The sequence below is a fragment of the Pempheris klunzingeri genome, chromosome 1, assembly GCF_042242105.1.
Source record: "Pempheris klunzingeri isolate RE-2024b chromosome 1, fPemKlu1.hap1, whole genome shotgun sequence".
NCBI classification, from domain to species: Eukaryota; Metazoa; Chordata; class Actinopteri; order Acropomatiformes; family Pempheridae; genus Pempheris; species Pempheris klunzingeri.
The window spans coordinates 21,992,196-21,998,312 of NC_092012.1; positions in this window are offsets into that span (position 1 = coordinate 21,992,196).

Genomic DNA, 6,117 nt, shown 5'->3' on the forward strand with positions numbered 1-6,117 from the left:
GGGAGGAGTGGTTAGGGTTAGGGTAGGGCGGGGTTAGTTGTAGGAATGGAAGAGGGGGAGGAGGGGGAAGAAGAAAGAGGGGGGGTAGGGGGGGCAGGCTGCCTCAGAGTGGCCTGCCTCACAGGGGTGGGGGGAGGGGTTAGGAGGGGTTGAGGTTAGGCATAGCGGGGGGATTGGTTAAGGTAAGGATAGGGCAGGGTTAGTTGTAGGGATGGGAGAAAGGAAAGAGGGGGGGTAGGCTACCTCAGAGGGGCCTGCCTCACAGGGGTGGGGGGTGGGGGGAGGGGTTAGGAAGGGTTGAGGTTAGACGTAGAGGGAGGATTGGTTAAGGTAAGGATAGGGCGGGGTTAGATGTAGGGATAGGAGAAAGGAAAGGAGGGGGGGTGGGGGGGGCAGGCTGCCTCAGAGGGGCCTGCCTCACAGGGGTGGGGGGAGGGGTTAGGAGGGGTTGGGGTTTAGGGAGTCCAAGTAGGGTAGGGTGCACAGGCCTACTGATCAGCTGGATGGTGTAGTGGTGGAGGTGGCGGCTATCCACACCAGGGACCTGGGATCAATCCCCAGGCAGAGCACAGTAGGAGGAAGAGGGAGAGCGGCCCACCGAGACAACTCTTAACAAAAATTTCTAATGCCAAAATAATTTTGGTAATGAAATAAATGTGGGCTTAGAGTTGGGACCGCCCGTCCCGCGGTGGCCCTTCAAATCCAAGATCATTAAGGCCCCCCTGGGATGGCGGTCTCAAGTCTGTGAATCCAAATTCACTCTGGTCTCCCCCTCCCTCCTCGGAAGCAATGGTCCCTGTTCTCCAGGTCAAAGGTCAAGGGACCAATGATTTGGGAGTGTTTGGTGGAGGGTGTTGGGCAGGCCGACCTTCCCCATGTTTAGGGGTTGATGAAGTGTATGAGCCTATGTATTTGTGTGAGTGTGGTGGGAGGTGGAAAGGAAGGAAGATAGAGGGAGGTCAAGGGTTGGTCCTGGTTGGTTAGGGGAACGGAAGGGTGGGAGGAGTTAGGCTTGGGGGAGGAGAAGGTTAAGGTTAGGGGAAGGGCTTGGAGGGGGGTTCAGGTGAAAGGAGGGAGGGCAAAGAGGATAGAATATAGAGAGGGGTGGGGGGGCAGGTCCTAGTTCAGGTGAGGGGAATGGGAAGGCGGGCAGGATTTAAGTGAGGGAAGAAGGTTAGGAAGCAGGGTTAAGGTTAGGGAAAGGGGAAAGGGGCGGGGTTAAGGTTAGGGAACAGGGGAGGGGGGCAGGGTTAAAGTTTGGGAAGAGGAAAAGGAACCAGGGTTAAGGTTTGGGATAAGGGGAAGGGGCGGGGTTAAGGTTAGGGAAAGGGGGGAAGGGGGCGGGGTTAAGGTTAGGGAAGAGGGGAAAGGGGCAGGGTTAAGGTTAGGGAAGAGGGGAGGGGGGGGAAATGGGGTTAAGGTTAGGGAAAAGGGGAGGGGGCAGGGTTAAGGCTTGAGGATGGAAAAAAGGTGGAGTTTTGGGGAGGGGAAAGGTTAAGGTTAGGGGAAGGGTTTGGAGGGAGGATCAGGTGGATGGAGGGAGGAGAAGGAGGAAAGGGTATAAAGAGGGGTGGGGGGACAGGTCCTGGTTCGGGTGGGGGAAAGGGAGAGTGGGCGGGATTTAGGTGAGGAGAGAAGATGAGGAAGCAGGGTTAAGGGAAAAGGGGAAGGGGGCGGGGTTAAGGTTAGGGAAGAGGGGAAGGGGGCGGGATTAAGGCTTAAGGATGGAAGATAAGTGGAAGTTAGGGTAAGGAAAAGAGGGGGATGGTCAGTCTGTGTAGGAAAACGAGGAAATGGAGCCACAGGTACCTGCTTCGGTGTCATCCAGTGTTGTGCGCCAGTGCTGTAAGATCCGGTTAGCTGTAGTGGAAGTCCAGTGGATGTGGTCTACATCTGTAGTGAATTCGGTGGGGGGGATTGTGCTGAGTGTGTGGACGTGTTTGGTCATTGCGTTGTTTATTATTCTAATGTTGTTTTGTTGTCTGGGTGTGAGGTGAGGTGAGTAATGTATGAGAGGAAAAAAGAGGTCGGCGTTGGGGAAGGTCAACCTGGCCTGGCGGAAGAGGGCCTTGAGCTGTTTAATGGTGGTCTGCCTAGGGTCCTGGTCCCTGTTGTAGATGCCTATGGAGATGAGGACGGTCATGGTAAAGGGATTGGGAGTAGCTTTTTCACATACCTTCAGGAAGTGATAGGCAGTGGCTCCGGGGTAACTGTCCAATTGTGTTTCGGGTAAGCAATTGTCCGTGATGCGACCGATGTTGGTGTCTCCGAGTATGAGTAGGGGTTGTTTGGCGATGAAGTTCCAGTCCTGGATATTGCGGTGTGGGCGTGTCAGATGAATCTTGGGTGGATAGGTGTTTTGGAAGGGGAGGTCCTCGTAGCGGTCCGGCTGTTCTCGAATGAAGGTGGAGAGAGGGGGTGGGGAAGGAAGGTATAGTGTGGAGTCATGGCTGTAGTTAAGAGAAAGAGGAGCAGGGGAGATAGTCTGTGGAGGAGGTGAAGAGTCAGCAGGAGGAGGTTGTGTGTTAGAGGGAAAACAAGAGAGAGTGGATTTGTGGGGGGGAGGAGGGAAACTGGGGTGGGGTAGATGAGCTGAGGAGGAGGGTGGGTAGATTGGAGGTGGAAGAGAGGATGGAGTGAGTTTTGAGACGTGGGAGGGGGAGAGAGAGGGTGAACGTGGAGGATGGTCAGGATCTGGACATTCCAGTGTGCTGGCATCCAGGGCGAGGGGAGCGGACCGACTGACCCCCCCCGGTGGTAGAGTAGGGGATTCAGATTGGGTTGTGGTTGGGTTATGGTTAACCTCTGTTGACCCTTTCATCATGTATGCCCCATTCAGGGATTCTGTTGGGGTCACCGGCCCGTCCCGGTCGCCCCGCGCGCCAGCAGCATCGGTCTGTTGAGATAGAGGGAGAATAGTGTCAGGAATGAAAACAGAAGTATTGGATCGGGTGTTTAGTGTAATTGTGTCCAGAACCTGTGAGGTAATGGGTTTGCTGTGTGGTGGGAGATGTATTTGGGCTGTAGTATGTGTAGTTGCTGTGGAGTGGATGGAAAAAGGGGGAGTTGGAGGTAGAATGGGTGAAATTATAGAGGTAGAGGTTATGGTGTGAGTGTCGTCCTTAGTGGGCAGGGGTCCCCAGGTCACCTTCCTCGTCCTCTGGGGTTGCGGAGTGGAGGTGGCTGGTTCTGTGGGATGCGGTGGCTGTTGTTGGGCTGATGTGGATTGGATGAATGAGAGAGTCTGTTGTCGAGATTTGGCGGGGCCGGTCCTTGGAGGTGTAGTACCAGGTTTGGTCTGCTGGTGGGGGATGGGTGTCCAGGTCCTGTAGATGGGGTGGGTTACTGAGAGTAATTTACCTTCGTCTGATGGGGTCTGTTGTGTCCGTTGGTGAGCTGGAGTGGAGACTGGTGCTGGTGTAGCATGGGGTAAGGGGAGATTATGTGGAGCCTGTGGTTTGGGTAATGCTGGAAAGTCCGGTTCTGGGGCTTCTGGGATGGTGGGTAGTGGATTGTCCGGTCTGCTTCTGTTGTTTGGGTCCGGGTGTAGTCCACGATTGGTGGTGGTGGCGGTGGTGATGTTGGTGATGGATCCGGTCTGCTGTTGTAGAATGTGTTGAGTTTCCTTTAAGGTCTCTGCCGTCAGCCTGGGGCCATATCGTTTGTGGGCCCAGCCGGTGGCTATCTGTAAAGCTATTGGGTTATGGGGAGTGGTGGCTAGCATGGCTATGGCAGTGGTGTAATGTTCCTGGAGAATAGTGATTGTATTGAGCATCCATTGTGTAGTGTTAGTATGAATTTTGTTGCGTGTTTCTGTAGTGGGTGTGGATGGTTTGATGAAATCTGTTAGCCGGGTTATTTGGCGTAACATGCCTGGTGGAAAAGTGCCTGAAGTGAGTGCTGTGTCCATTATGCGTTTGTGATGTATGGCCTGAATGAGCTTGAAGTGTAATTTGCTGGTGTGTCTGGTTTCTGGATCTGGTGGCTGGGTGAGTGTGTGTGTCTGTGTGTGGTAGTGTTGTCTGGTGGTGTGATGTCTGTTGGGTGCGTGTATGCGAGTGGCCATCAGTGGTTGTGGTGTCTGGTGAGGTGCAGGGCCATTCTCAGCCCTGCTCCTAGGCCCAGCCCCGGCCTTGTGTGTAAAAATCATTACGTGTTGAGGGGAAGGATGGTTAGGGTGAGGATAGGGCAGGATAGGTGGTAGGGATGGGAGAGAGGGAGAGAGGGGGGGTAGGGGGGGGCAGGCTACCTCAGAAGGGCCTGCCTCACAGGGGTGGGGGGTGGGGGGAGGGGGTTAGGAAGGGTTAGAGTTGGGTCTGAGGGAGGGGGTGAGAGAGTGGTTGGGTCCCAGAGACAGGGCTGGAGCGTGCCGGAATATGTTGAGTTGTGGAAAGGAAAGATGGGCTACAGGTCAGGCATCTCGACCGCCAGAGGGGAGGAGAGCCAGGGAGAGGGTCAGAGTGCCATCAGGGGGCAATCAAAGGATCCTGTCAGGGTAAGTGCAAATTGGGGTAAAAAAGTGCATGCAAGAATGAAATAAGTGCTATGTAAAAGTGCATCATATACAAACAATCAAAAAGGGTTTAGGGTTAGGTTAGAGGAATTTCCCAACACTCTTAGTGTTGGGTGTCTTCTCCTGTCGCTCATGTCCTAATAAAGGCCTAGAATAACAAAATAAAAGGGAGGGGGTTTAAAACAAATTAAAAGGAGACAGACAAAGACACAGGACAAGAACCATAGGGGAAAAGACAGACCAACGTGGAGGGACATGACAAGAGGAGAATGGGAAAATCCACTGGGCACAGTACTAGAGAGAGGTTATGAGTGGGGGAGGATCCTGAGAGAACTGTAAAAGAGATTTCAGGGTATTTACTGAGGTAGTGGTGAGTTTACATTTATATCTTGCTCTCCCCCAGGTTAAAGCCTTACTAAAGTCCGCCAGGTGGAACTTCTGTAATTCTTCCAGGTATGATATCATAGTGTTCCCTTAGGATCTGTAAATTATTGTTAAACCATAGTGCAGTGTTGTGTTTGACTTTCTCCAGGGTGTCTGTCGTAGGTGAGGAGGGTTTGATAAAAGCTGTCAATTTATTGGCTTGTCTCTGCATCCCAGAAGGGAGAGACCCCATGCTGGCCGAATTGAGGATTTCAGAGTGGTGCACCGCTTGTAACAACTTGAAGTATTTCTTGGAGAGTGCCAACTCTACAGGGGCCATAGGCTTTTTGTTGTTGTGGTTAGGGGTTAAATTGCACTCACCCAGGTTCATATTCTGGGCCAGGATCCCATACCGGTTATGGAGTGGGATGGGCATTGTGACATCTGGGGTGGTTAAAATATTGTAGTTGTAACAATACTGGCAGTTACAATGAAGGGTGTAACGCCCTGGGGCCAACAAGACAAAGAGCCCACGTGCACGACTCAAAAGTTTCAAAAAATAAAATGTATTTAACAAAACAAGAAAGCACTTACACTGAAGAAAAGCTAAGGCTACACTAAACATAAAGCGACTCCTAAAAATGGAGCGAAACATGAGGGCAGGAAGTACACACATCTGAAACGAGAGGGAGACAGGGTTACTTCAAAATAAAAACCGGAAATGACAGGACAACATGAGAGACGGGACAAAAACTGTTAACTTGACTAAGCTCAGAGGACAGAAGGGCATCAAGCAAGTTCCCAGTTTAAAAGCAATAAAATGGTCTAAGAAAAGAGAAAGAAGACACAAGGGGGTTAGGGGTTAACATAAAAACACAATAATACACATAGTAATCAATGACCGGACAGGAAGATGGACTGACAATCCCTTGAGGCCCAGTGAACCCACCAACCCTCACTGCTTCCAGCTGGATTCTTCAGGAGCAGTCCCTCGCTGGTTTCCGGTGAATATTTTCAGGTAGTGTACAATGGTTGCCCACCATTAATGGCCGACTTCCTGTTGAGTTTAGGTCATTGCTTCAAGAGACTTTTTTTTGTACATGGACCTACCAAATGTTGTACATGTACATAAAGCGCTATTCTGGGGCTTGAAATTTGGGGGCGCTATGGAGCCATTTTGCCACACCCATTTGCAAGACCCATAAAATACTTAAGCTTTCACCATGACTGATGTGTGTGCA